Source organism: Macaca nemestrina, chromosome 17 (assembly GCF_043159975.1).
Source record: "Macaca nemestrina isolate mMacNem1 chromosome 17, mMacNem.hap1, whole genome shotgun sequence".
In the NCBI taxonomy this organism is placed as follows: Eukaryota; Metazoa; Chordata; class Mammalia; order Primates; family Cercopithecidae; genus Macaca; species Macaca nemestrina.
Genome location: NC_092141.1, coordinates 77,540,205 through 77,549,545, shown reverse-complemented (window position 1 = coordinate 77,549,545; position 9,341 = coordinate 77,540,205).

Here is a 9,341-nt window from a genome sequence, read left to right as displayed (position 1 = left end):
GTGGAAGGTTGTGAAATGTGGGACTTAGTGTAACCCAGAGAAAGGAAGACAGCACAACTGGTTCACCACAGACTTAGGCTGTAGTCATGCATCTATTTCTAAAATAATCAATCATCTTTTACACCTTTCATCCTTGCTTCCAAATTTAAAAAACAAAAGCAGCATGAAGAGAGTTAAGATGATGTCATTGTGTCTGTCCCCACTGTGATTTATAATTTTGTGATTCTTCACTTGTCAGAACTAAAATATCATAAAAACATAAATATTTGAAATTCTCCTTCCAAGACAGAAGAGTCCTTTAATTACTCAGCCAGCTAACAGACCTCTGTCAGGCTGAACTGCATTGAGAATGGAGAGGGAGACGAAAGCCATTAAGAATGGAGCCCATTGCCCTACGTTTGAAAGGACTGAAGTGGGATGAAATAAAGAGAAGAGAACAGGCATGGTGGGGAGGAGTTTGTGGGAATTGGGGTGAGAGGGTAAAAAGGAAAAGGAGATTACAAAGCCTGAACTTTGTGAAGAGAGAGACACGTATTAAGGATATTTAGAAAGGAATACTAATAATTGTATACCTCCATAATGTAATTCTCACTTTTCCATTCCCTCAAAAATTACTGAGTGAAGACCTATGTTAATTTTCAAAGCTTTTTGGAGTCATTTCTATTTATTTTAGCTGTATTGACGTTCTGACACTGAACTTTGAGCCAGACCAAGATATTTATTTGTGTTACATTTGTTTAATGTTTGTCTCACCCACTAGCTGTGAATTCATATGATGGATTAGGAGTTGCTAGAAAACACTTATGATGCTTTAAGACATGACATTCTAAAGACCCAAGAAGTCCCAACTTCCTACCTTCTAAGAATAGCTATACTGTCAAGGTAGTAAAAACTGAAACAGGGAAAACACATCTGCTGTTGTTCAGTCTGGCATGTAAAGCTCACATAATACATGCAAGGGTTCTGTTCAGATGAATTGCACAGTCTGAAAGCAGCCACACATAAAATCTGTGAATTTCTTCCCCTTTTAAAATATAAATTCAGTTAATTTAAGTTGAAATTGCTCTTACACATAGTCCTTGCCCTCTACCATGTATCTCCTTTAAAATAAAATAGAACAAATTTCTTTGACTGCTGCTCCTTATTAACCTGCTTCACCTAAATATCAAAGCCCAACGCTTTCTTTCAATTGTCTCTTTAAAAACCTAGAATTGCCCAGGATATGAGGTCACAAAATGAATCAAGTCAGATTTTAATAATATTGTAAATATACAGAAAAGTAAACAGAATGAGTCATAGTATGATAGAGAATAATGTGACCAACATCCGTATAGCACTACCCAAGTCTGTCAAAATTTAACATGGATGCTTCAGATCTTTTTCTAAGAAATCATTTCAGATACTGCTGAAGCCCCATGTATAATCTTCAATAAGCACCTTTTTCTCACTTTAACTCCATATGTAATCACTATGCTGAATTTGGTGTTTGCTAAGAACTGAATATCTGCGTTCTCCTCAAATTCATACGTTAAATCCCCAATGTGACGGTATTAAGCGATGGGGTCTTTGGGAGGTGTCTCAGTATTTTAGTGTTGCTATAAAGAAATACTTGAGGCTGGGTAGTTATAAAGAAAAGAAGTTTATTTAGCTCACAGTTCTGCAGACTATACAAGAAATATGGCACCAACATCTGTTTCTGGTGAGGGCTTCAGGTTGCTTCCATTCATGGCAGAAGGTGAAAAGGAGCCAATGTGTGCAGAGACTACATGGCTAGAGAGAGGAAGCAAAAGAGAGAGGGAGGGAGGTGCCAGGCTCTTTTTTAACAACCATCTGTCACGGAAACTAATAGAATGAGAACAGTGTTCCTTACCCTCCAAGACATTAATATATTCATGAAGGATATGCTCCCATTATATATGAACACCTCCCATTAGGCCTCACCTCCAACAATGAGGATGAAATTTCAACATGAGATTTGGAGGGGTCAAACATCCAAATCATACCAAGGGGTAATTACGATGGGTCCCTCATGAATGAGATTAGTGCACTTATTAGGAGATGAAAGGACCAATGCTCACTCTTTCTTCAACATGTGAGGATACAATGAAAAAAGGGCTATCTGCAAACCAGGGAGAGTGTCCCCATCAGATACTGGATCTGCCAGCACCTTGATGTTGGAATTTTCAGTCTCCAGAACTGTGAAAGATAAATTTCTTTTATTTAGGCCACCCAATCTATGGTATATTTGTTATAGCAGCAGACTGACTAAGACAGTATTCATTATTCTCATGCATGTTTTTATAATTTTGCCAATTTTGTGTTTGTTTGTTTTTCAGAGACAGGGTCTTCAGACACTGGAGGGCAGCCGCATGATCATAGCTCACTAACTTTAAACTCCTGTGCTCAAGAGATCCTCCTGCCTCAACCTCCCATGTAGCTCAGACTACAGGTGAACACAATTGCACCTGACTAATTTTTAAAATTTTTTGTAGAGAGGGGTCCTATTATGTTGCCCAGGCTGGTCTCAAACTTCTGGCCTCAAGTGATCCTCTCTCCTTGGCCTCCCATAGTGCTGGAGTAATAGGTGTGAGCCACTGTGTCTGGCCTAGTTTGCCAGTTTTGAAGCTTATCTAAATAGTATCATACTGCTACACACATACACATGCACACACACCATATTCATATTCTTTTACAACTTGAAGATGTATCTTTGCTGAGAAAATATAGTTATGCTTCCTTCATTTTAACTGCTCATTATATGATCATACCACAATTTATTAACGTATTTTCCTATAGATGTACATTTACTTTCTTGTGCAATTATTAATCACAAGCCAGATTGCAGTTAAAACTCTTCTGGATGGAGGTATGTGACCTTTGTTTTTTATTTGATTTTGTTTTAACATAATTGAATAATAGGACCAATGAAGTTGCCCTTTTTTTAATGTTCAGTTCTGTTAGTTTTAACACATGGAGGTATTCATATGACCACCATCACGATAAGGATACAGAGCAGTTCCATCACCCAAAACAACTTCCTAATGCTATACCTTTGTAGTCATACCTTCATCATGGTCCCTAATGCCTGGCAGCCAATGATCTATTCTCTGTCACCATAGCTTTTCATTTCCAGGCTAACATATAAATGTAATCATACAATATGTAACCTTTTGAGACTGGATTCTATCACTCAGAATAAGGCCTTTGAGATGCATCAGTGCTGTCATGTATACCCATATTTTGTTCTTTGTTGTTTCTAAGTAGTATTCCATTGTATGATGTACAATCTATTTGCCCACTGAAGGACGTATGTATTATTTAATGCTGGCAATTATTAATAAAACTGCTATAAAACTTTCATAAATAGGTTTTTATGCACACATAAGTTTTCAATTCATTTGGATAAATACCTAGCAATGGATGACTAGGTCATATGGTAAGTACATGCTTATGTTTTCAGATGTTTGGAGATTTACCACATATCTCTGTCATTTATTTCTAGTCTATTTCTATTATAAGCAGAGAGCATAGTTTGTATGATTTGATTCTTTTAAATTTAAATGCTTGTTTTATAACGCAGGATATAGTCCATCTTGGTAAATGTCATGTACACTTAAAAATAATGTGTATTAGGCTGCTTTTGAGTGAAGTGTCCTATGGATGTTAAATTAGATTTAGTTGGCCAATAGTATTTTTCAGTTCTTCTATATCCTTGCTGATATTCTGTCTACTTGCTCTATGAGTGACAGAAAAAGAAACACTAAAGTCTCTAGCTATAATCGTTGAATTTTCCCATTTATCCTTTCAGTTTTATAGTTTTACTTATGTACTTTGACGCTCTATTGTTAGAGGCATACACATTTAAGATTATTATGACTTCTTGGTGAATTGTCTTTTTGATTGCTACTTTGAGTAATACTAATATAATTATGCCAGATTCCTTTTAATTAGTGTTTGTCTGGTATGTCATTTTCTTTTTTTTTTTTTTTTTTTTTTTTTTTTTTGAGACAGAGTCTTGCTCTGTTGCCCAGGCTGGAGTGCAGTGGCACAATCTCGGCTCACTGCAAGCTCTACTTCCCAGGCTCATGCCATTCTCCTGCCTCAGTATTCTGAGTAGCTGGGACTACAGGTGCCCACCACCACACCAGGCTAATTTTTTTGTATTTTTAGTAGAGATGGGGATTCACCATGTTAGTCAGGATGGTCTCGATCTCCTGACCTTGTAATCTGCCCACCTCAGCCTCCCAAAGTGCTGGGATTACAGGCATGAGCCACCACGTCCAGTTGTCTGGTATGTCATTTTCTATCCCTTTACTTTTAAGTTACCAGTGGTCATATATACACCTGGTTTCTTGTAGGCAGCATAACACTGAGTTGTTTTTAATGCATTCTGAAAATTTCTGTCTTTTAATTGGTGTATCTAGGCCATTTTATATTATATAATTATAAATTTATATTATATAATTATATTAAATACCACATATTTAATATAATTATCAGTATGTTTGCATTTAGGGCTATCATTTTATAATTTTGTTTTCTGTTTATTTCCTATATTTTTGTTCCTCCTTCCCCTTTTTCTGCTTTCTTTTTATGATTTGGGTATTTTTAGTGTTTCATTTTAATATATTTATTATTTTTATTATGTCTGTCAGTAGAGTTTTTAGTTTTATTATATCTCTTGGTACAGCATAGTATTATAATCTAGGAATTATAACATATATGTTTAACGTTTCTCAGCTATTTGGAATTAATATTTTACCACTTCAAGTGGAATGCAGAATTCTTACCAACATAGAAGTCCCTTTACCCTCTTCCCTTCATGTTGTAGTGGTCCTATGTAGTATCTCTCTGTGTGCTGAATCTCTATCAGACAATGCTAGAATGTTTGTCTTCAATTATTATGTGTATTTTGTAAACTTAAGAGGAGAAAAAATGATCTGTTATATCTACCTGTATGTTCACCATTTCTGTTGCCCTTCCTTCATTCCTGATGTTCCAGGTTTCCCTCTGGTGACATTTGCCTTCTATCTGAAAACTTTCTTTGGCATTTTTCTTAGAGCAGGTCTGCTGGTGATTATTTCTTTTAGTTTTCTTTCATCTAATAACGTCTTTACCTCATCTTCACTCCTGAAGGAACTAAATGCTGGAAGGGAACTTTGAAATTGTGTACCACAAAATTCTTGTTTACATGTGAGGCAAAGGAAGCCCAGAGACATTAAATAATTTGTCCCCTGCCACCAAGCTAGTTAATGATTGAGCCAAGATTACAGTGTAAGCTCCCTAACTCCCAATCCAGTGCTCTTACTCTTCCTTCCAAAATGCCTTGGTTTGCTTTCTCAATTATTTGGTTTATACTGGAAATAAAGTTGTGTGAAAAGATCTAGATTAGTATATGCTTAGTAGAAGAAAAATGTAAAATTCTCATTTTTTAGAGCTGAAAAAGACATTAAAGATCATTCACTTCAGTGTTTCATGTTTCAGATGAGGCAACTGAGACCAAGAGAAGGTAGTTCAGTTTTCCAGGAGAAATTTACTAACAAGTAGGGCCATGACTTTTTATAGCAAGATCACACTACATACCCATCATTTGTAAAGAATAGGCACTTATTTGTTTATTTGTGCTCCCCAGTAGCAATGATGGGGAAACACGTACTCTCTGTCTATCTCTCTCTTTAGCCCCTTAGAACCTTATGACACAAGTTGGATGACCAGTGTTAGACAATGGATCCCACCTAGCCTATTTGGAATCAAATCTGTGACTTTGTTCTCATTAGCACTGTCCTTTCAACCAGTGATTCCCAAACTTCAATGTGTGTCAGAATCTTATAAGCTGAGAAGAATCAGTTTATTGAAAATGTACATTCCTGGCCCCACCTCCAAAAATATACTAGATCTATGGTGTGGCCCTGGAAGTTGCATTTTTATAAACACACCAGGCAATTCTGATCCACAGGCTGCACTTTGAGAAATCTCTGGCTTATGTTGAGGCATTGTGTGTTGGTCATGAATAGAAAATTTTGGACTTTCTACCTCAGAATAAGGTGTTGAGTGCAATACTAAATCAGTATCAGTTTCTTAAGTTCACTCCATTCCAGGTCTTCCATTTATAGTAATTTCAATTGCATCTCTTGCTGATTACTGAGACAGCTAGCAGGTAAAGGTAACATTCCTCACATGCATCTATACTGTAATAAAAACTGTGAGGGACATAGATGTCTACATTTAGTTATTTCTTTATGTGTCTCTTACCTATTGGTTTTTCAATAGGACCACTGAAATTTCCATTAGTGTTCTAAGTGAATGTCTACTGGAGCTGGGCACAGTGGCTCATGCCTGTAATCCCAACACTTTGGAAGGCTGAAACAGGCAGATAGCTTGAGCTCAGGAGTTGGAAACCAGCCTGAGCAACATGGTGAAATCCCATCGCTACAAAAAAAAAAAAAAAAAAAAAAATTAGCCAGGCCTGGTGGCAGGAGCCTGTAGTCTCAGCTTCTTAGGAGACTGAGAGGTGGAAGGATCACTTGAGGCCAGGAGTTCAAGGCTGCCATGAGCCAGATCACGCTCTGCCACTTGCATACCAGCCTGGGTGACAGAGAAAGACGCTGTATATTTAAAAACAAACAAACAAACAAAACATAATGGATGTTTAACCTAACACTTACGTAGATGTTCTAACTTAACACTTATCTTGAGCTAGATTCTACACATTTACGTTTTTATTTTATTTTCCAAACCACTTCCCACCTCCACATATGAACATACATAAACCCATAAACACCATTTATTCTACAGGAATTTGTTAATTCTCATTTGTATGCCTTGCTGTGTCTAAGATCCTATGAAGGCACGAAATTAAAAAAGAAAACATGTTACCCTTGAACTTACGGAGTTAGAGTCTAGTATAGAAAACCAACCACACAAACAAAAACCAACTAGTCATGTTCTGAGAAACACGGGAATGTGGGCAAGACAAAAATAGAGTCTCACCTTCGCAGATGGAGGAACTCGGTGTTTAAATGTTGCCTCTATTGTTTTCATGATTTAACTCCTGCAAGTAGAGAGCTTGATATTTAGCTAGACTGAAAGGAAATACAACTGCCCTTTGCATTTGCTCCTCTTAATGCACGCAATGGCACAGATTGCTAATCTACTCTGTGTACGGCCTCATACTTTTTTCCCATTGGCTTGTGAGCACAGATATAGCTTGACTCTTTTGATGATCACAAAAGACTCTTGAAGGCAGGAAGGCACTGTGTCATATATTTCTTTGTGTCTCCTACAGGGTCCAAAGCTATGTCATCTTATTGTAAAAAATAATTTAGCCCCTACTGTGTACTAGGCCCTACGTGAGGTTCTACAGTTGTAGAGAATTTAGCCCCTACTGTGTACTAGGCCCTACGTGAGATTCTACAGTTGTAGAGATGGCCGATATCCCTGACTTGACTCAGAAAACATTTCTTGAACATTCCCCAAATGATAGGCCCCATCCTTAGAGTTCTGTGTACATATATAAGTAGCATTCTCCCTCTACACTCAGGAGAGTGCTCCAGTGAAGAGGGCAGACATGTGTACTGTATAAATTTGCAATGGCTGCTGTAACAAAGTACCACAAACTTGGTGGCTTAAACAACAGAAATGTATTTATTGTCTCACAGTTCTAGAATTATAAATCCAAGTTCAAGGTGTCAGTAGAGTTGGTCTCTTCTGAGGGCTGTGAGGGACAAATTTGTTCCATGCCTCTTACCTAGCTTCTTGTGTTTGCTGGCAGTCTTTGGTGTTCCTTGGCTCATAGAAGAATTGCCCAGTCTGTCATTATCTTCACATGGCATTCTCCCTGTATGCATGTCTTTGTGTCCCGATTTCTCCTTTCTATAAGGACACCAGTCATATTGCATTAACGGTCCACTCTACGCTAGTATGAGATCATCTTAACCAACTTAACTACAACAACCCTATTTCCAAATAAGGCAACACTCTGAAGTATTGGAGGTTAGGATTTCAACATGTGAATGTGAGAGGGGGATATAGTCAACCCATAACACATACTAAAAAGGAAACCCAACATGGCCAATGCTGTAATATGGGAATATATGAGGAGCTATGGGGACACATGAGAGCACATGGCACTGAGTTTAGTGGGTATGAGGACAAGCAACAGAGAAAAATTGGACAAATGGCCAAAGTTTGGGTGGATCAGTGGGTGTTTTCCAGGTGGGGAAAGGAGAAAAAGCTTTTGATTAAAGACACATCTGTGAGAGGTTGGAGCACTTGGGAATTGCAGAAAGTCTTATGGGGTGAAGAGACCAAAGAGGGAGCATATAAAGAAGAAGAGAGGTAGAAGCCAGACCACCAAGAGCTATGTCACAATGAGTGACCTAATCTGGAAACAAGGAGAAGCTCAGGGGGTTTTCAGGAGGAGAACATCCTGGTTGCATCAGGATACCAGAAGTCTCACTCTGGCAAGAGTGCAGGTGGGCACTGAAATAGGGTACCATGGAAGCAGAGAGACCGTTAGAAGCCTATTTGCAAGTCTGAGCAAGAGATTATGAGGCTCTAGATACATCAAGATCAGTAGACATGGAAAAGGAGGGAGGGGCTTCCTACGAAAGATATTAAACAGAACGATGGGTCCCAGCAAACAGAAATTTAGGATAACTTCAGCGTGAATAGAGAGGATGTATGTGAGGCTGACGAGCACGCCAGGGCCCAAGACATGGAAGATCAGAGGAGCAGGGGAAGGCTCATTTCTAGGAGGGGGAAAGACAGATTGGAGGCAAACCTGAGGATGCCAACATCCTATTGGCCAATCCTACTGGTAGGATTTCCACTCTCCTATCCCAGCTTCATTCACACTTAATATCTAACTCCCGCACACAGTTCTGCACTTGCCCTTGACCTTCAAAGGGCATGGAAAATATGTTTACATAATTTCCAAGCGAATAACACTGTCGTTCCCTAAATTGGGGCCAGAAAAAAAAGAGTCTACTGAGGGAGTATGACCCCATGGGTTGAGGAGAATTGAAGTCACAAGACCTGCAGTGTCATCACATCCACGTCCTTTGCCAGCCCAGAAAAATGCTCACCAGTTTGCCACAGTTATTGCAGATACAGCACCACCGTTCAGTGCCTGACTTCTTCATTCGCTGGCCATGACATCTAATTAAACACATTAGAAGTTGCAACGTCTCTCAGAAATTGGAAACTGGTTAAAATTTAATTCTGGATTAAAAAGGAGGAGGTTCTAGAACCCCTCAAAATGCCCACCATCATACCCAGAGGAGTGGAGTAGCTGGGAATAGTATCATCTTGGGCTTTTTCACTTGGACTGGGCACTCAGG